The 20993-nt window shown below is 49.1% G+C and overlaps 1 pseudogene across 1 annotated transcript; it reads left to right on the top strand.

The window, feature by feature from the left end:
• The first annotated feature begins 66 nt into the window (after positions 1-66).
• LOC147917125 (proline-rich transmembrane protein 3-like) lies at positions 67-20647 on the top strand (annotated as a pseudogene). The gene is made up of 5 exons (XR_015552286.1): positions 67-7075; positions 8200-11312; positions 14216-15293; positions 15498-15653; positions 16238-20647. The product of XR_015552286.1 is annotated as a proline-rich transmembrane protein 3-like (transcript).
• Positions 20648-20993: the final 346 nt, after the last annotated feature.

The raw sequence follows: 20993 nt of genomic DNA, 5'->3' as shown, positions 1-20993 counted from the left end.
TTTTAAAATGTTTTAAGTTTTCCTTCTGGTGACTCTAGTAATGAAAGAGAAAGAAGGGGAAGTCAAGCTGGTGATAATATATAAAACTCAGCAAAAATTCAGTCTTTGGAAAAAGCATTATCAATTATACCTAATTATGATGTACAGTCAGCCTGACTTCTAACCACAGTAAACTCCTGTTTTCTTGGGATCCAAGCACCCTGTGCTTTACTTTTAATTTTTCGTTAGTATTTTTATAACTTTCATTATACAAATAATACGTTTTCATTACTGAAAATTTCGGAACTATGGATGAGCAAAGTGAAGTTCCCTGTGTTGTTCATTTTGAGCCTACAGAATGACATAAAGAGCAAATGTGTCAAAACCTTATTCAAATAAACTCTTTTCAGAGTGAATACCCAGGGCCGGGACAGACTTAGCAAACCTTCTGCAGCTCTTAGTGCTGTCCAGTGAACGTCAGTGACCCTGAGGCACTGCCAGATTCTCACGTGCCTTTGGGACCGTCAAAGATAGGTTAAATGACGTGAGGTCTTGATGTGGAGTTCAGAATAGATCAAATCCAGTGACAAATCAATGGTGCTCTACTGTATATGGCTACTCGGTTGAACAAAAGACCTCATTGCCCAGTTATTCTGGATAAGCGAGAGTTTACATATTGCTGTAAGAAGGGAAAGAGGGTGATTGCTGGCAGACATATCTAAGGGTTGTGTCAGGAACCCTGTGTCAATATGACAGGAATAATTCTGCCTGGATTAACTCTCCCAGGAAAGTGGCAGGGTGCCATTTCTGTACCAAGAGGCGAATGTAATATGCATGTTGAGCACTGTAATCAAGAACAAACAACTCTTGGGGCTGGCCCTGTGGCGCAGCGGTTACGTACGTGAGCTCCGCTGCTGGCGGCCTGGAGTTCGGATCCCGGGTGCGCACCACGCCGCTGGTCAGGCCATGCTGTGGTGGCGTCCCGTATAAAGTAGAGGAAGATGGGCACAGATGTTAGCCCAGGGCCAGTCTTCCTCAGCAAAAAGAGGAGGATTGGCATGGATGTTAGCTCAGGGACAATCTTCCTCACACACACACAAAAAAAAGAAGAACAACAAACAACTCTTGACTCTACAAATTAAACCATCCTGTTTTCTCTTCTTTGCCCATAAAAATGTTGCCTCTGTGGGTCACTAACAGCTTTCTGCCAACAGTTATGAGTATCTATTGTGGACCAGTGCTGGAGAGTCTAAGACGAAAAGATGTGACCCTTGCCCTCAAGGAACTCATAAGAGAGACACATAAGAAATTGGTGGTTCTGAACCCTTTTTTGGGTCACAGAACCTCTTTGAGAATCTGGTGGAAGCTCTGACACTCCCCTGCAGAGTAGTGCACGTGGGCACAGACACACGGATTTCCTGCGTAACCCAGAATGTTGATAGGCCCTCCAAAGCCTATTCAGAGTGACCCACAGACCCAAGGTAAGAAACGCTGATATTTAAATAGCTGCTTAAACAAAATGTTAAAGGAACAAGGGTTCACGGGAGAGCTAACCTTTGGCCTGGGCCTAAAAGAGTTCTGCAGTGTGGAAGGGCATCCCAAGCAGAGGGAACAGAACCAGCAAAGGCCCACAGATTAAAATGTCCACACTTCATGGCACCCCAGGAAGTGGGGGTTCTGTGGTATATACGGAAAGGTCCAGGTGGGGCTGGAAAGCAAGCAGTAACTGGCGACTGAGTGATGTCACCCTCGTTCCTACAAGGCATCTTGAGCATTTCAGTCTGCCTCTTCGCTCACACACAGTTTGTCTTTTTCCCCGTAGCAGAGGTGGGTGGGTGAAGTGTGTGAGACTTTCCTGACCCATCGTGTTGGTGGTGAATGCACGTGTCCTTGGCACCAACAAGTCAAAGGGAAAAGCCAGGTTTGTTTTAGCAGGTTCTTCCCAGAACCCGCACACAAGTTCAGGGAGCAATGCTTATCGTGTGTGTTTCTTGGCGTTCAGTTTGGGCCAAGCTACTAAAGGAGCATTTTACCTTTTCCATCAACCTGGACTTATCACCAAAACCATTTAGGACCATCTGAAATGTCCATTTACTGATCATGGTATAGAAGGTACCTTGCATGGAAGGCTAAATATTGACAGTCAACTGCACAACACAACTCAGAAAAATAGTGATGACTAGATTTGAGGAGAGTAGGTAAACCTGCACTTAGGGGCAAAAGTCAGTGTGGTTCTTCTGTTTGGTCTATAAGGAATGTGATGGGCATGTGTGTATGTGAAAGACCTGGAGGATTACTAACTGTGAGAAATATTGCAGTTGCAAGTGACAAACTGAACTCAACCTGGCTTAAGCAATTAAAAAAAGGAATATAATTGGCTCAATAGCTAAAATGTCCAATGGTCAGTTTGCTGCAGGTACAGCTGGATCCAGGTCCTCAAGTGATGTCATTGGGACTCAGTTTCTGTATCAAGTCAGCCTTTTTCTATTCTCAGGCGGTCTGGCTTAGTAACCCCAGTGAAAAGAAGGCACCCGTTTCTGAAAAATTTCATTAAAAAGCAGGATAATTTTCCTGATTTGGATCAGATGCAAATTCCAGAAACTGCTTAGCCCCAACTAGGCTACAAGGACTGAAGGTGGAATGGGGTGATTCCCTAAAGGAAAACCGGGGTGCTGTTGCCAGAAGAAAGTGGCATGGGTACCAGGCAAGAAAAAACAATGTTTTACCCTTTAATCACCCAAACTGTCTGGAATGTTCCCAAAAGGAGCTACTGCTCCTGTCTAGTAGGCAGTGAAGTCTGCAAACATTTACTGGATTTCTACAATATGCCTAGTGCCATGCTAGATATTTTCAGATCTTTCTGTTCACTCAGCAAACATTTATTGACCATCTGCTAGACGCTGCACGTAAACAGGCTGCACGCCCAGACCTTAAGAGCCTGGCCTACTGTGTCCCGGGCGTGACAGGGGTCTGAGGGGGGCTGTGGGATGTCCTGCAGGCCATTCGACCAGCCTGGGGGGTCAGGGAAGGCTTCCCAGCTCGTGTCATCTTGAGATGGAAATATATTCAGAGCCAGAGCAATAGGTAAGGAAAGACTATCGCAGGCAGAGGTGACAATGTGTGCAGGGTCCCAAAAGCAGAGGGTGCTGGTGTTTTCATGAAACTGAAACAAGACCCGGATGACCCTCACGTGTAGAGAATAAAAAGACATGATGAGCGTTGGGTTGGACACTAAATCAGTGAATGGTGTGGCATGTGAATTATACCTGAATAAAGCTGCTTAAAAAGAAGATGTGATGAGATGAGGCGGTGGCACAGCCAGATGGCAGAGAGCTTGTAAGTCATCCCTCAGAGGCAAACTTGTTGCTGGTGTGGCAGCAGGGAGCCTTCGGGAGAGGCCAATGTGAAGGGATTGCTGCTGGCAGGAGAGGAATGGAGGGTAAAGTGGGCCTAGGGTGTTAGGGGGAGAGTGACATGGCAGCCAGGTCAGAGGAGTGTGGGCGTGGAGTTGAGGCCAGTTACACGATTAGCTCCTGCTTTCTTGCACCAACTCAGTGCTTCGCATAAAACACTCCCCTCTCTGGGCCTCCTCTCCTGGTCTGTGAAAAGGAGATAATACAGTGCTGCCACTTTGGAAAACAGTCTGGCACTTCCTCCAAAAGTTGAACAGGGGCCGGCCCGGTGGTGTAGTGTTTAAGTTCGGGGCACTCAGCTTCAGTGGCCCGAGTTCGCGGGTTTGGCTCCCAGGCATGGACCTACACCACTTGTCAGCCATGCTGTGGCAGTGACCCACATACAAAATAGAGGAAGACGGGTGCAGATGTTAGCTCAAGGCTAATCTTCCTCAAGCAAAAAAGACGAGGATTGGCGACAGATGTTAGCTCAGGGTGAATCTTCCTCAGGAAGAAAAAAAAAAGGTTAAAGTTTCCATATGATCCAGCAGTTCCACTCCTAGATGGATATATACCCAAGAGAAATGAAATCATTTGTCCACACAAAAACTTGTACATGAATGTTCATAGCAGCATTATTCCTAATAGCCACAAAGTGGAAGCAACCCAAATGGCCACCACTGATGAATGGATAAATAAAATATGCTACATCCATACAATGGAGTATTATTCAGCAATAAGAAAGAATGAGGTGCTGATATAACCTGGGACACAGATGAACCTTGAAGTATACTAAATGAAAGAAGCTAATCATGAAAGACTGCATGTACCATCCTATTTTTTGTGAAAAGTCCAAAATAGGCAAATCCGTAGAGACAGAAGGTAGATTAATGGTTGCCGGGGGTTGAGGGGAGGAAAATGGGGAGTGATTGCTAATGGGTACAAGTTTCTTTTGGGGGCAATGAAAATGTTCTAAAATTGAATGTGGTGATAGTTGCACAACTTTGTGAATATACTAAAAACTACTGAATACTACACCTTAAACAGGTGAATTTTGTGTATGTGAATTATATCATTAAAGCTGTTAAGGAGGGGAGGGAACATAAGCCCTGGGCAGCTGACATCGAGATCTCTCATGATCATGGCTATGAGGGGCTTTTGTAGGCTATCCAGACTGCAGATGGGGGGGCATCGAGGAGACCCCTGCAACTGCTGGGTGCAGAGGGCTCTCAGGGGTCAGCCAGCGTGTTCCTGAGCCTCTCATGTGCTTTAACCCCCAGCCCTGCCAACCCTCCTGCTGACCCTGCTCTCACTTTGGTCCCACCTCCCTTCCAGGTGTCCTGGCTCTGCCTCACTGGAGACAGCCTGGAAAGATCAGTGGGGTTCAGAAACCTGGGTTCTGGGGCCGGCCCCGTGGCGTAGAGGTTAAGTGCACGCGCTCCACTACTGGTGGCCCAGGTTCAGATCCTGGGCACGCACCGACGCACCACTTGTCAGGCCATGCTGTGGTGGCGTCCCACATAAAGTGGAAGAAGATTGGCACGGATATTAGCTCATGGCCAGTCTTCCTCAGCAAAAAGAGGAGGATTGGCATAGATGTTAGCTCAGGGCTGATCTTCCTCACAAAAAAAAAAAAAAGAAAGAAAAAAACCTGTGTTCTGTGTCTGTGCCCCTCCAAGGTGGGCTAGTACCCAATAAATGAAACATTTTATTCCTGCAATCAGCTCACACAATGCACAGCCAGCCCTATGCAACCTTTTCCTTTCTTCTATTTCTTTGTAAATTTCTTTTTCATTTTTAGTTTTTTATTATGGAAAATTAATTTCTTTCTTTTTTTTTTTTTTTGGTGAAGATCAGCCCTGAGCTAACATCCGTGCTAATCCTCCTCTTTTTGCTGAGGAAGACCGGCTCTGAGCTAACATTTATTGCCAATCCTGCTCTTTTTTTTTCCCCAAAGCCCCAGTAGATAGTTGTATGTCATAGTTGCACATCCTTCTAGTTGCTGTATGTGGGACGTGGCCTCAGCATGGCCGGAGAAGTGGTGCGTCGGTGCGTGCCCAGGATCCGAACCTGGGCCGCCAGTAGCAGAGTGCGCACACTTAACCGCTAAGCCACGGGGCCAGCCCGAAAATTTCAAACATATGCGAGAGTGGAGAGAATAGTGTAATCATGTACCTATCACCCTGCTTTAATAATTATCAATATTTTGCCAATCTTTCATGTATCTTCCAAACTCACTTTTTTCCTGGAATGTTTTAAAAGTAAATCCCAGATACAATATCATTTCACACATAAATATTTTAATAAATACCTCTAACAGATAAGGAATTTTTTAAACATAACCCACAATGCCAATATCTCACCTAATTAGACATTCTTTTTTTCCTGAGGAAAATCAGCCCTGAAATAACATCTGTTGCCAATCTTCTTTTTTTTTTTTTTTTTGCTCAAGGAAGATTGTCCCTGAGCTAACTTCTGTGCCCATCTTCCTCTGTTTGTATGTGGGACACCGCCACAGCATGCCTTGATGAGCAGTGTGTAGGTCTGCACCTGGAATCCAAACCTGTGAACCCGGGGTCGCTGAAGCAGAGCGTGAGAACTTAACTGCTACACCACCAGGCTGGCCCCTAGACATTCTTTAGTATGTTCTGAGGCCCAATCCACGCTCAAATTTCCCCAATTATCTTAAAATGTACAGTTGGTTTGTTTGAATGAGGATCCCAATGAGGCCCCCACATGGCATTCGATTGCTGTGTCTCTTAAGTCTCTTTTATAACAGTTGCTCCTCCCCTGCCTTTTTTTAAAGCCATTTCTTTGTTGGAGAAACCACGTGTTTGTTCTGTAGAATTCCATGAGTCTTTTTTGAAGTGTTGTTATCTGGATGGGAAATCAAATCTTCAGATTGTTTTTCACTTCAAGGAAAGATTAAGGAGAATAAATTAGTGATAGACGCATAGAGAAGTAAGCAAATAAAAAACCAAGCAATACTTACCCCAGGTAAAGCAGAGCGTCTAGCAATGGCATTATAATCACAGTACACTTCTTGAATCAGCTTGAACAATTGTTGACGATTCTAATATTGTAGTTACAGAATAATGATATAAACAAAAGCAGGACAAGAAATGTGGAACGTGATGTGAGTTAAATCTTCATATTCCTTAGTAATAGTCAATAGGTAAAATCTAAAACTGAAAAAATAATCAACATTAGCAGTGTCAGTCTGACGCTTAGAAAACAGATATAAAAACTGAAGAAATAGCCAGAAATGCCAGGAAGAGTGGAGAGGCATTGGCAGTAAGAGGGGATGGAATGGGGAACGGCTGATTTTAAAGTCTGTAAAGATATGTCTTCTTAAAGAGATGAGGTTCATCCAGCTGGTGTCTGGGGAGGCGACACTCAGAGAAAGAATGAGTTAAGACTACAGGACCCCTGAGGCCTAACATGGCCAGTGTGGGGAAAGAGTGGGACTCGCCGTGCCCTCGGAGGCCAGGACGTCTGGCACAGCACAGAGAGGGTGCGCCAGGCTGCACGGTCTCCCACCTGTTTCACCCTTTGTCTCTTCATTCGTGCCTGCTGGAGCGACCAGCCAGAAGGAAAATGCCAGCCAGCCGTCCGGGGCCTTGTCTAAGGAGGAGACTTCGTCATCGCCAGCCACATCACCTTTGCCTTTTCCTTCTCTCTCCCTTTCCTTGGGAGTTTCCAAGGTACTTTAAGATGGGAGCTCCCAACCCTCTTGGTTTGAAGTCCCTTCAATGGAGATCCAAGTTGGAGGCCTGTTTTCTTAGACTCAAACTCCTAACACAGCAGGGGCCACCTGGCAGGCCTGGGGTTTTCATCTCCCCTTCTCTCTCTGAGGTTCTTCCAGAGGGGCAGGATGGTGTCATCACTATTAAGAGCGCTGGCTCTAAAGTCAGACTTATAGCTTGGCCTTTTATTTGCTGTGTGACTTTGAACAAATTCCTTAACCTCTCTGAGCTTCAGCTTGCCAGCTGTAAAATGGAGAGCATAATAATATGTAGGGTTGTTGTGAGGACTTAAAAGGAAATAATGCCTGTACGGTAGCATAGCTCCTGGCAGTCTGAGTGCTTGGTAAACGGAGCTATTGACCATCCCCATATACTTGGAATCATCCCCTTCCCTGCTGTCCCAGAGTCTCCAGGATAATACTGGGAGCCCCTTTTGGAGCCAGGGTACCCCCCACCTATGCCTGGCACCCCCTGTTCCCAGCTTACATTCCCCTCCACCCCCGCCAGTCTCCTCTTTCCACAGGATCAGCTGTCATCTTGGCTTCTGGCCAAAGGGACCATGCTCTCTCTTGCCTTTGTCTGGAATCTCCAAACCCCGACCAGTGGTTTGGAAACACAGTGGAACTGGGGCTCCTGGCTCTGAAGAGGGCAGCCAGGGAGCAGCCAGATGCTGCTGTGGGGACCTGGGGGGTTGGGCGCTGTCAGGCAAGTGAGCCTTTGCAGGGGCGCGAATGGGGTGGTCCTAGCACACACATCTGCCCTCCTCAGGGGAAACTGAGGAAGGGAACCAGGCCAGCTCTGAGCCTGCTGTGGGAATCTCGACATCTCCAAAGGTGGCTTACCAGAAAGTTCACAGGAGACAATGTGATAAATAAATGGCAAGCAATAGGATATATTGGAACATATGAGGAAGCCATTTGGGGTAAAACTAATTTGCTCTGGGTTTGTTTTTCCAAAAGGGCCTGTCCCCTGCGTTGTGTATCTGCTTTGCCATGTGCCAAAGAGAAGAGTAAATGCCCTTAAGATAAGGATGCAACTTCCCCCACATTGACATTTGCTTAAGGATAAGCATTTCTCCCTAGGCTAGGATTTGATTGCTGCACTCATCCTGTGACCACCCAGCTCGAGACAACAGACCTGACACCAGCCACGCCCATCGAGACAGCAGATCTGCTCCCCGCTGTGTCCATCAATAGCTATTCTGGCAGGGCAATCTGGCAAGGCCATCTTGTGGCTGTTGTAAAAGGGACATTGCAATCTGATGCTCTTTGACAGTATATAACCGCTCTGTACACCCCACTTCTTCAGTGCCCTTCCTTCCCTAAGGAAGGCCTCTGGCCATGGTCCTCAAAAGTTGACTCATAATAAACTCACCCCAATTTTGATTGGTTGTGGATTATTTATGTCGACGAATGAGAGGAGGAATCTGGACCCCTCAGCTTCTGTAGTAGGCCCCTAGAACTGCCCTCCCACCAAGACTGCCCACAGGGGAAAAGACATAGGTCTCCCAAGAGAAATTAGGATGCTGTCAGGAAGAGAAATGGATCTTGGACAATGCCCCCAAATGCCAATTATCTATTATACATAGAACCAAGATCCAGATAACTTCCCACAAGATCAGAACTGGCTAGATCTAACGAGATAAAATAAACAACAAACAAATGTCAAATTCTACATTGAAGGTCAAGAAACCAACTGCTCACAAAGAGATGGGGAAGACCTAGTAGATCAATTCTGGGCAACAAAGTGAAGTGGCTGCCGGAAACATTAATTCAGTGTGAGGCCATATTAATGGAGGAGTAGAATCTAGGAAAGGGGAGGTGAAAGTTTGGCTTTATTCCCAACTGGGTTCAGTTCCAAGAGTCATTCTTTAAAGGGGACATTGTTGACCTGGTAAGAAGCAAATAGAGGAGAGATGTCACAATGGTGAGAGCCCAGAATCCTGTCCTTTGAGGAAAGGCTGAAAGAACTGGGAGTTTTTGGCCTGGAGGGAGAAGATTCTAGAGAAATGAGAGATGTACAATTCAGAAGAGATTCTCACAAGGAAAACAGTAGAGCTGGTCAGACGATATGGGGAAATGGGAAAAGCCCGAACTCTCTCCCAGAGTTGGAAAAGCTGGATTCAGGCTCCACCATTTACCAGCTACTCAGGACCGAACACTCTTCCAACTGCAACATGTCAGACACGTCCGAAGGCTGAGTGTTGCCTTTCTGTGAGAGCCAGAAAACACTGGGAGGGGGATTTCAGCTCAACTCTAGGAAGAAGTTTCTTTCTTTTTTGAATAAATTTATTCAAAAAGTTCATTTATTGTTCTTATCTCTGATCACAAAAGAAATACACGGTTGTGTAGAATATTGGTAAACGGAAAAACAAAATTAGATAAAAAATCATAGCAACCACTATTTACCCTCCAGTATTTAGAGATAGGATAGATAGATAGTCAGGCAGAGAGAGAACAAAAATGAGATCAAACCAATGACTGTCTGAGAGAATCAAGAGTATTGGCAGGTGGGGCCGGCCCAGTGGCACAAGCGGTTAAGTGTGCGCGCTCCGGTGCAGCGGCCCGGGGTTCGCCGGTTCAGGTCCCAGGTGCGCACCGACGCACCGCTTGGCAAGCCATGCTGTGGCGCCATCCCATATAAAGTGGAGGAAGATGGGCATGGATGTTAGCCCAGGTCCAGTCTTCCTCAGCAAAAAAAAAAAAAGAAGAGGATTGGCAGATGTTAGCACAGGGCTGATCTTCCTCACACACACACAAAAAAGAGTATCGGCAGGTAAAGATGCGTGTATTGGCATGTAAGGATGTTTACTGCAGTATTGTTTCTAGTAGGAAAAAAAAGCTGTAAATCACCTGATTGCCCATCAGTAGGGGATATTGGGAATGTTTGAGTAAATGACAGTGCATCCACACCATGCAGTAGGGTGTAGCTAGTTGAAAGAAAAGGGTGGAGCGGATATGTATTGCCTTCAAAATGTTTCCAACGTCTATCACTTAAGGCAAAACAAAGTTATAGAATAATATGGATAGTATGATCACATTTTTCTAAAAAGAAATGCATGCACGTATGTGTTTTTATAAGCAAGGAAACAGTATGGTGTTAACAGTGGGTCCATCTGGGGGGCAGAGTCGGAGAGGCCAAGGGTAAGACAGTTAATGTGTTATTTGAACATTTCTGTGTTGCTTGAAGTGGGATAGTTAGCGTATATTATTTTTATAATTTGAATGACTGAAATTTACATAAACAACAATCTACCCTGGAAGTTTCTCCATGCCATTAAAGTTTCCACATCATATTTAATGACCATGTGTATTCCTCGTGTGGATTTCTCTTAATGTATTGAACCTAGAGGGGCACAGTTAGTACGTCAGGAGCTGTCCCAAGAGGGACCAGGAGCGTTTTGATGGTGTCTAGCAGACCCAAAAATGTGCAGACCCATAGATCTAACCATGCCTCGGGTAGGAAGTCATCTGACAGGTACACCAGTGCATGTGCACGAAAATGTCTATGCAAGAATGGTCCCTGCGTCATTATTTCTGCTAGCAAAAGGCTAGAAACAACCACCGCGTTCAACCTCCAGGACTGGATAAATAAACATTACAGGCGCGCCATATGCTGCAATTCTCACCAGCGAATACAAGAAATGAGATGGAGCTGTAGAAATTTACATGGAAAATGTGCCAGGATATATTGCAAAGTGAAGAGAAAAAGACAAGTTACAGAATAATATGTACAGTATGATCTCATTTCTGTTTAAAATGCTTATGTGAATAAGATCTGAAGGACACACATCAAGTAGGCAGGATTTGTCTATAGGTATATATGTATGTATCCCTATAAGGAATAGGTATAGAGCTATAAAGGAAGTGAGCTCCCTGTCCCATGAGGTATGCAAACAGAGATTAGCTGCTGCATTTTCAAGGATGCTGCGGAAGGGATTTCCATGTCCCTTGGAGGTGACCTCGCTTCCCCGCTTAGCCCTGAGAATTTCTGAGAGAGGGGAGGTCAGGACTGGGAGGAGAATCCACCTCTAAGGGGAAAGGGTTAAGCGGGGATGGCGCTCCTGTTGGGGGGCTCGTCGATCCGCAGCGCCGAACTCTGTTAGCCAAGTCTGAGCATCTCGGAGGATGCGGCGCGGAGAGCGGCTGCAGGGACGCGCGCAAGGTGAACGCGGGGCTGCCGGCGTGGCGCCCAGGTGAGGAGCTGGCCGAGGGAGGGGGCGATGGCAGAGTCCTGGCCGGGAGCATGGCCTGCAGCCCCCCTCTCGGGCGCGAGCAGCAGGGCCTCCAGCAGCGCCCACCCCTACCCGGGATACTGCGGGAAGGCGCAGAGCCAGGGGAGAGGAGACCGAGGAGGAGAGGTAACCCGATATGGACCAGCTCCTGGAGGCTGCCCTGCGGCGGCCTGCGCCCTGACCCCAGGCCAGCCTCTCCCCAGTCCCTGGGGCAGGGAGATACTCCCCACCCCCCACCAAAAAAAAAACTCTCTCCAGCAGCGGAACCTAGGGCTGGGCAGCCCCCTCCTTGTCCGCAGATGCCTACATCTCTTGGATTGGGGGTGGTGAGCAGATGGTATATGCTTATCACTGAAGGCCCAACTCAACCGTCTCCTCCTCTGCAAAGCTTTTTGGACCTCCTGTGCGAAATGAGCCACTGTGGGCTTCACAGTGCTTAGAATGGCCATGTGCTGGCTGTGTGACCTTGGGCGGGTTGCTCAACCTCTCTGAACCTTGGTTTCTTCCCCTATGAAATGGGTATGCCAACACCTGGTTGTGTTGCGGGGTTTGGATGAGATTGAGGATGTGCAGCTAAGGTTAGCACAGGAGCCTAACTGGGTAAGAGCTGGACGCAGGGGCACTGTTATTAACCAGTACCCGTGTTAGTGGCCTTTCAGGCCTCCCCTCAGCTCAGCACCACTCCCGACACTGGAACTGAGGCTTCTCTTTAGGTCCCCAGCACCTAGCCTGGGCCAGGAGCAGAACATGGGGCTCGGTGAATGTTTGAGAAATGAGCTCACGAGGCTATAAGGCAGAGTCTAACTCAGTTTCGGGGATGGGTTTAAAGGGTCTTTGAACCCCCTGAAATTGTCCACAAGCTTTGGTGAACCTGCGCATTTTCCTGGGGAGAGAGCCTGGAGTTTTGTTTGTTTACCATTTTTCACATAAAGGTTTATTTTAATTGAAGTACAGTTGACATACAATATTACAGGAGTTTCGGGTGTACAATATAGTGATTCGACATTTGTATACATTATGAAATGATCACCGTGACAAGTGTAGTAACCATCTGTCACCATACAAAGTTATTACAATATTATTGACTATATTCCCTATGCTGTCCATTGCATCCCCGAGACTTACTTATTTTATAGCTGGAATTTTGTATCTCTTAATCTCCCGCACCTATTTCACCCATCCCCGCACCCCCTCCCCTTCGTCTGGAGTTTTCATCGGCTTCTCAAGGTGTCCGTGAGCCACCAAGGGTTAGGAGCAGGGAGCTTTGGGCACGGCTGCTTCCTGGAGGGGAAAGGAGCAAGGCTTCTGCCCCTAAACACACGCAGGCCTCGCTCTCACGGCCGCTGTCCCCCTTCTCCTGGCCGAGGGTCCCTTCCTGCCTCCCTGGCTCAGCTAGGGACTCGCAGAAAGAGGAACCTTCAGGGAATATCCACCTGGAGCCAGGCGTATGTGGGGGGCTGGAGACAAGAAATGCAAGATGCAGACGCAGCCCTTGAGAAGCCCCAGGCTGGGGGGCAGAATGGAGACAGGAGATTATTAGACTGGGTGACCAGGGTGACGGCAAGGGGTGGGGGGGGTGTCAGAGAAAGAATATCTAAACCGAAACGAGCCGCCGTCATATCCTGCCTGGATTTCCGCACTCTCTCCCCCTTTTACAATACTTCTCGGACCTTGTCACTCCCATATTTACCATCTCCATTGGCTTCCTGTGATGCTGAGAATCACATCCAGGTGCCTTATGTGGTTTACGAGGCCCCTTGTGGCCTCTTCCTGATTTCATCTCCCTCTGTCACTCCTCCTTCAGTTGCTGTGCTCCAGCCACGCTAGCCTTCTTCTTGCTTGAACTCACTCATTCCTGCTTCAGGGCCTTCGCACTTTCTGTGCCCTCTGCCAAATGCTTTTCCCCACGCCTTCAGTGGCTGCCTCTGCTCAGCGTTTAGCTTAAATGCCACCTGAGAGAGGCCTTCCTGGCACCCCTGTGTAAAGCAGTCCCCATCCATCTATGTCCTAACCTGTTTTATTTTCTTCATAGCTCACCTTATTTGAAAGTATTCACCGCCTGTCTCTCCCTGGAATGCCAGCTCTGTGAGGGCAGGAATCTTGTCAGTCTGGTTCACTGCTTTCTCCCCAGGGCCTGGCACACAGTATGTGCTCAAATTATCTGTTGAACTAGTTAGGGAGGCTGGTGGGAAAGAAAGCTTTTTGGACAAAGGGAAAAGTAAAGGGCTCTAATGCTTACTGAGCTCCTTAATATGGGCCTGGCCCATAGTGTGTTTTGTTATGAGGGTCTTATAAGAGCCCCTTTGAGTGGGCTACTCATTATACCCATTTTACTGGCGAGAAAACCATGATGCAGAGAGAGAGGTAAAGTAATTCCCCCAGGAAATGGCGAAGCTGGGATTCAAACCCGGGTCCTTCCTCAAAGGCAGTGGCCTGTTCCTCTGCCTCTCCACTTCTCTGATATTTGAGCTGGGCCTTCAACAATAGGATTTCAGCAAGTGAGGGAGAAGGGAGAGGGCATTCCAGGCTGAGGGAACAGCAGGAGCAAAGGCCTGGGGCGTCGGACAGTCCAGAGGGTGTTGAAGGATGGGCGAGCAGCCTGGTGTGGTCTTGGAAAGGCAGGAGAGGAGCTTATATTCTCTCCTGAGGGCGGTGGAGAGCCATTGGAGGTTTTGAAGCAGGGCAAATGGCGTGACCAGAGATGCAGTTTTACAAGGTCACTCTGGGCAGCATGAAGAGGTTGAGTAGGAAGGCGTGGGGGAGGGGCAGCTGCTTGTGTCACTCTTCTTTCTTTCCCACCAGCCCCCTTTGGGCAGCCGTGGGAGCCCCCAACCCTCACATGTCACCCCCTCTCCTTTTTGTAGGCTCATCCGGTGAGGACTGGAAGTTGAGGGCTCTGGGCTCAGGCATCCGAGTGGACCATGGCCCCCAGCCCATGGGGCCCTCTACGTGGCCTCCTGCCACTGTTGCTGCTGCCGTCCCTGGGCGCTGGCCCTGCCCTGGGCCGGGGCCTTCCCAGACCACTTGAGGACTCGGAACCACACCTGCTCCCAGGAGCCCACCCCAAGGGTCCTGTTGGCACAGAGCCCCAGGCCTTCACCTTCCTCTGGGAGAAGCCCAGAGATGAGAGCCCCTGGAACTCCAGTGTCCCCCAGGTCCCTGCTGAGGAGGCACCCGAGAGGCCGGCAGACTCTCCCCTGGGCCCAGCCCTGCATGGACCTAAAGCGGCCAGGGGGGCTCAGAGAGAAGGACTCCCAGTAACTGATGACCTCCAGATGGCTCGAGGGCCAAGTTCTCAGGGCTGGACAGGACCTCCTGACTCACAGGAGCCTATGGAGCAGGAAGCACCAGCCCCGCCCCCAGTGGGCCCCCCCCATCTCACTTTCATCCCCACGCCTCCCAGACCCCAGCTTGGGGTAGCCACAGTTCCTCCCTCTCCAGGGGAGCCTGGAGGCCAACTGGGAAGGCAACCCCCTGGAGATGAGGGTCTGGTGGCCGAAGCCAAGACCAGGGTCTCAGAGACATCCCCCTCGGCGCACCAGGGCCCTCCGCACGCTCTTGTGCCCCACTCCGGCACTGTCAGGAAGCCGGCGCTGGAAGAACAGGCTTGGGGTGAGGAGGACTTCCGGGAGGCAGCTCGAGGTCCTCTCTTCGCCCAGCGGCATCCAGCAGCCCCTGATGTTGGCTCAGTATCCCCGGTTGAGGCGGCATCCTCTCGGGAGCCTGGGTCCCAGCCAGACCTGGCAGCGGCCAGAAGCCTTCCTCCTCCTGAGGAGCTGCCAGTGGAGCTCCCTGAGAAGTCCGGAGGTGGGGACACCTGGGAAGTCAGTTTTTCAAGTCCCTCACCCAAGCAGGCTGACCTCCCTGACGTTACGGGCTCACCAGGACCCCAGCCCTCAGGTCCCCCAGCCTCAGAGACTTCTGATGGGCGGCCTAAGCCAGGTGGGTATCAAAGTGAGAGTGCTGAGCAGGGCTGGGAGGAGGCGGCGTTCCAGGATGCCCCAGTTTCTCTGTGCCCTCTGGTCCCTCTGGGTCCCGGTTTCCTCATGCTGACAAATGAGGGTGATGGTGCCACCCTCCTGGGGGATGAGACTTTGGAGACCGCTGGGTGGTCAGGCAACGTGATGACTGCTTTTATTATTTCAGCGAGAGCAGCAACGAACGGAGCAGACCCCGTCTCCCCCCAGCGGGTGAGAGGAGCGGTGGAGGTCCCAGGTCCCCTGAAGTCCCTCATCCCTGTCCCTTCGGACCCTGGCCCAGCTACAAACCGAACAGAGAGCCCTATGGGGCCTGTGCAGCCAGGTGAGGGCATGGCTGGGGGTACTCTGCCTAATAACTAAGAACCTGTGTGAGGTTATCTGTGGGGGGACGGGGGACAGTGAATAGGGACAAACACTCTCTTAAAGGAATTGGCCAGGACCTCCTTGAAACCACTTACGATAATAAACTCACTGGGTACTCTAGGAGAAGTCATTTGCCCTTTGGGGGCTGGAATAGTCTTCAGTGTAACATGGGGATGCTTAGTGCAGTGATTCTCCAACTCCTGCAAATCACTGGAGGAGCTTTAAAAAATCCCGGTGCCCAGGCCCCATCCCAAGGAGTTCTGATTCAGCTGGTCTCCAGGTGATTCTGATACGCAGCCCGTGTTGAGAACTGCCGGTATATTATTAATAAAAATGATAGCTCACATCCATTTAACACTTACTGGGTGTAGGGAGCTCTGCTAAACGTTTAATCCTCACCCCCTCCCAGTGAGGTGGGGGCTCTTACCATCCCTGTTTTACAATGTGCTTGGGAAAGTTAAACACCTGGCCCACTACACTAGAGAATGATGGAAAATCAGAAACGCTTTACAAAGGGCGATTTTAATATTGTTATTATTGCAGATGAAGCCGAGGAGTGGCCGGGGCGCCCCCAAAGCCATCCCCCAGCACCCCCAGTGCAGGCCCCCTCGACGTCACGCCAGGGCCTCATTCGGGTCACCACGCAGCGTGCCCTGGGCCAGCTACCCCCTCCGGAGCCCTCAGCCAGCTCCATGGCATCAGCCCCAGCCTCCAGCCCCCCCGGCCAACGCCACCGCACCCCCCCTGCCCTGGGGTCCCCTGCGGCGGGTGCTGAGCTTTTCCTGGGAGCTGCACGTCTATGGGGTGGGGGTGCTCTTCCTCCTGCCCGCCTCGTTGGCGCTGGCCTCGCTGGCAGCCGCCCCTGCGGGGTCCCGGCTAGCACTGGTGGCTGCGGTGCTGGTGCTCGTAGCGTCGGCGCTGCGATCCGCCTACATGCTGGCTGACCCCTACGGCTCGCAGGCGCGGCTGGGCTTACGCGCCAGCCTGGTGCTCTACAACCTGCCCTTCCCCTTGCTGCTCACTGCGCTCGCTGCCCTCACCCTGCTCGGCCTGGGCGCCGGGCTGCCACAGCAGCTGCAGAACCCGCTCCTGCTGGGAGCGTTGGCGTTGGCGCACGGTGTGGGGTTGCTCACTGCAGACCTGCTGTCCGCCAGGCCTGCACTCAACCTCCTGGCCCAGGGCTTATCGTGCGCCTGGGGCGCGGTGGTGGCTCTGGGCACACTCTGCCTGTGCCGTCGCCGCCTGCTGGACGGGCCGCGGGGCTGGGATACGAGCCCGGGCCCGCGGCTGCTGGCCGTGGCGGGTGCGCTGGGGCTGCTGGCCAGCGGCTTGCAGCTGGCGGCCGCGCTGTGGCTGTACCCGGGCCCAGGCCGGGTGGGCCGCTTCTCGTGGGCCTGGTGGGGTGTCCACTTTTGGCTGCGCCTGCTGGAGCTGACATGGGCGCTCGCCATGGCGCTGGCCGCCGTGGCCGCCGCACGGCCCAGGCCGCCCACAGAGCACGCTTGCTGGGCTAAGCTGCTGCGCCTGGCGTGCCCCGCGCCCTCGGGCAAGAGCGAGGTGCCGGAGCGGCCCAACAACTGCTATGCGGGGCCCAGCGGCGTCGGCCCAGGTAGCTTGGACATCAGCAGGAGCCTCATCCGCAACCCAGCGGAAGGTGGGCCGCCTGCCACGCCCAATTCAGACGCCTGGGGCTCGGCTGCGTCGCTGGGCCATGGGCCCCAGGGTGGCCCGCGACTGTCCCGCAGCAGCGTGGGGCCGGCGCCATCGATGAGCGAGCTGGACCTGCGGCCGCCGTCACCCATCAACCTGAGCCGCAGCATCGACGCCGCGCTCTTCCGAGAGCACCTGGTGCGAGACAGCGTCTTCCGGCGCTGCGGCCTGCGCGGCCTGGCCTCCCCGCCGCCCGGGAGCGTGCTGCGGCCGCGCCGGGGCAGCCACCCCGACGCCGAGCTCGACGGCGCGGGCTCTTCGCTCCTCCGCGGCCGCTGCCGCTCGCTCAGCGACGTGCGCGTAGTCTTGCTGCCTCTGTGCTGCTTCTGGACGTTTCCCATAAGTGGAACCATATAATATGTGGCCTTTTGTGTCTGCTTCTTTCACTTAGCATAATATTTTCAAGGTTCATCCACGTTGCAGTATGTAACAGTATTTCATTTCTTTTATGGCTCAATGATATTGTATTTTTTAGGTATATTGTACTTTTTAGATATTTTGTTTATCAGTTGATGAACATTGAGTTGTTCCTACTTTTTGGCCATCGTGAATAATGCTATGAATATATGTAAAGTTTTTTTTTTTTTTGGTGAGGAAGATTGGCCCTGAGCTAACATCAGTTGCCAATCTTCCTCTTTTTGCTGAGGAAGATTAGCGCTGAACTAAAATCTGTTCCCCTCTTCTTCTATTTTGTAGAAGGGACACTGCCGTAGCATGGCTTGACGAGCAGTGTGTAGGTCGGCACCCAGGATCTGAACCTGCAAACCCTGGGCCACCAAAGTGGAGCATGTGAACTTAACCACTACGCCACCAGCTGCCCTGCATACAAGTTTTCATGGGGGCATATGTGTTAAACTCATGTAGGTATATATCTAGGAGTGCAATTGCTGGATCATTTGGTAAGTCTATGTTTGACTTGTGAGGAACTGCCAAACTATTTTCCAAAGCAACTGCACCATGATTCCTACCAGCAATGTGTGAGACCTCCAGTTTCTCACATCTTCATCAACACTTGTTATTGACTTTTTTATTTCAGCCAACCGAATGAATGTGAAGTGGTACCTCACTGGTTTTGATTAGCATTTCCCTGATGACTAGTGATGCTGAGCATCATTTTATGTGCTTATTGGACATTTGTGTATCTTTTATGGACAAATGTCTGTTCACATCCTTTACCAATTTTTTAATTAAGATGTTTGTCTTTTTATTGTTGAGTTGTAAGTGCTCTTCATATATTTTGGATACTAGATTCTAAATCGTAAATCAGAAATATGATTTGCAAACATTTTCTCCCATTCTGTGGGTCACTCCCTTTATTTTTATTTATTTCTTTTAACACAATATTCATTGATTTTTTTTCCTCATAATTAAGCAGATTTTGATAGAAATTTGATGACAGTGAGCTGTAAATTTTCTGTTTTCTCCTGGAAACTATACCAGGCAACAAGAAGAATGGAAACAAAATCTCTATATCCTCAGCAAAGGAGACAGAAAAAGAAATTCCACGAATTCCATATTGTGTAAGTATGGCTAAGAGCAACTGAGAACAGCAATATCTGCACAGGAAGCCACAAGTGTGGCAGGGAATAATCAGAAGATTAGAGGAAGCCCAGTGTGGCAGCTGTCCAAAATCTCAGACAAATAATTATTTCCAGAAAGAGAGGGCATCACCCTGTATGTGAACTGTATTTAGAATAATAGAATAGAGCCCTGATCCACGGTTGCGACAGAGAAATTTTTATATTATACAGGCAAAGAACTGGTGTTATAACCTCAGCACTATTTCTGGAACAAGATCTTCAAGTTAAAAACAGTCCTGAGTTTCACTTTCTGAGATATGTTAAACAACCTAGTCAAGAATGCTGAAAATGGTAAAGCGTTCATTCAGGCAGTCATTCAACAAATATATTTTTGAGCAACTTGTACATGTCAGGCATTATTCTAGGTATTAGGAAAAGACCAACGGACAGAACATGCAAAAATCCCCAATGTCACATAGCTTATAGACTAATGAAGCAGACAAACAATACATGAAATAAAGAAGTAAAATATACAAAGAAAGTGATAAGTGTAATGGAAAAAAATTAAGTAGAAAAGGGAGCTGGGTAGTACCAGAGAGTTAAGGGTTGCGATTTTAACAGGGTGGTGAGGTAGGGCCTCACCGAGAAGGTGACACGGGCAAACACCTGCAATAGGTAAGGGAAGAAGAAATCCAGATACCTGGGGAAAGCCATTTCAGGAGAGGAAACACAAAAGCATGATTATTTATCTAATAATTTTCTTTCACTCAGCTTACTGTCTGAAAAAGTCAGGTGTATATAATTTACATAATTGGAGACAGAATTTACATACAGTACAATTTACCCCTTTTAACCACGCAGCTCAGTGAGTTTTGACAAACGCATGCAGTCGTGTAACTACCAACTCGATCAGGAGACAGAACAGCGCCGTCACCCCAGAAACGCCCCTCGCCCTCTGCCGTCAGTCCTGTCGCCACCCTCAGCCCCTGGCAGCGGCTAATTGATTCCTCTTCCTACAACTTCGCCTTTTCGAGAATGTCATATGAATGGAATCATAAAGCGCGGCCTTTTGTTTTTGACGTCTTCCACTTAGCATACTATTACCTTCTTTTTTTTTTTTAATCAAGCTTAAACTAAAACCCACAATTTATTCACTTTACTGTCCAACATTCATCTATTTACATATTGTGTTTGTGTGTAGTAATTCAACAAATCATTGGCCTCAGTCATATTTTAGTGTTTTTTAAAAAGTCAGGTTTATTGAAGTTTATTTTCCATACAGTAAATTCACCCTTTTTAGTGTGTGGTTCCAGGAGTTTTGCCAAAGGCGCACATTTGTGTAACCAGCATCGCAATCATGATATAAAGCAGTGTCATCACCCCAGAAACTTCCCCTGTGCCTCTTTCTAGACGATCACTTCCCTGGCCTAGCCCTGCAGCCACTGAGCTGACTTACATCCTGTAGCTTTGCCTTTTCCCAAATTCCATATAAATGGACTCATACAGTGTAAGCTTTGGAGTCTGGCATCTTTCACTGAACATGCTTTTGAGATTCATCCACAGTGTTGTTGCATGTGCTAATATTTGGTTCCTTTTTATTGCTGAGCAGTATTCTATTGCATGGATGTGCCAGTTTCTTAATCCAGTCACCAGTCAATGGACTCTTGGGCTGTTTCCAGTGTGGGCCTGTTATAAATAAAGCTGCTATAAATATTTGCACACAGGTCTTTGGCCTTATGTGTTCATTTCTCACCCAGGAGTGGAATTGCTGGGTAGTATGATAAATGTGTGTGTGACATCATAAGAAGCTGCCAAACTCTTTTCCAGTGAGGCTGTGCTGTTTCATATTCCCACCAGCAACATGTGAGAGTTCTGGTTGCTCTGTGTCTTTGTCAGCATTTGGTATTGTGAGCTTTTAAATTTTAGCCAATCTAGCAGGTATACAGTGGTAGCTCATTGTGGTTTTAATTTGCATTTCCGTAATGTCTAATGATGTTGTGCATCCTTTCAGATGCTTATCTGCCATCTGTATCCTTTCTTTGGTGACGTATCTGTTTATATCTTTTGCC

The sequence above is a fragment of the Ceratotherium simum genome, chromosome 5 (genome assembly GCF_057802395.1).
Source record: "Ceratotherium simum simum isolate JZ-2026a chromosome 5, ASM5780239v1, whole genome shotgun sequence".
Classification (NCBI taxonomy): Eukaryota; Metazoa; Chordata; class Mammalia; order Perissodactyla; family Rhinocerotidae; genus Ceratotherium; species Ceratotherium simum.
The sequence above is the reverse complement of the archived record's forward strand: the minus strand, read 5'-3'. Positions and strand labels throughout refer to the sequence as shown.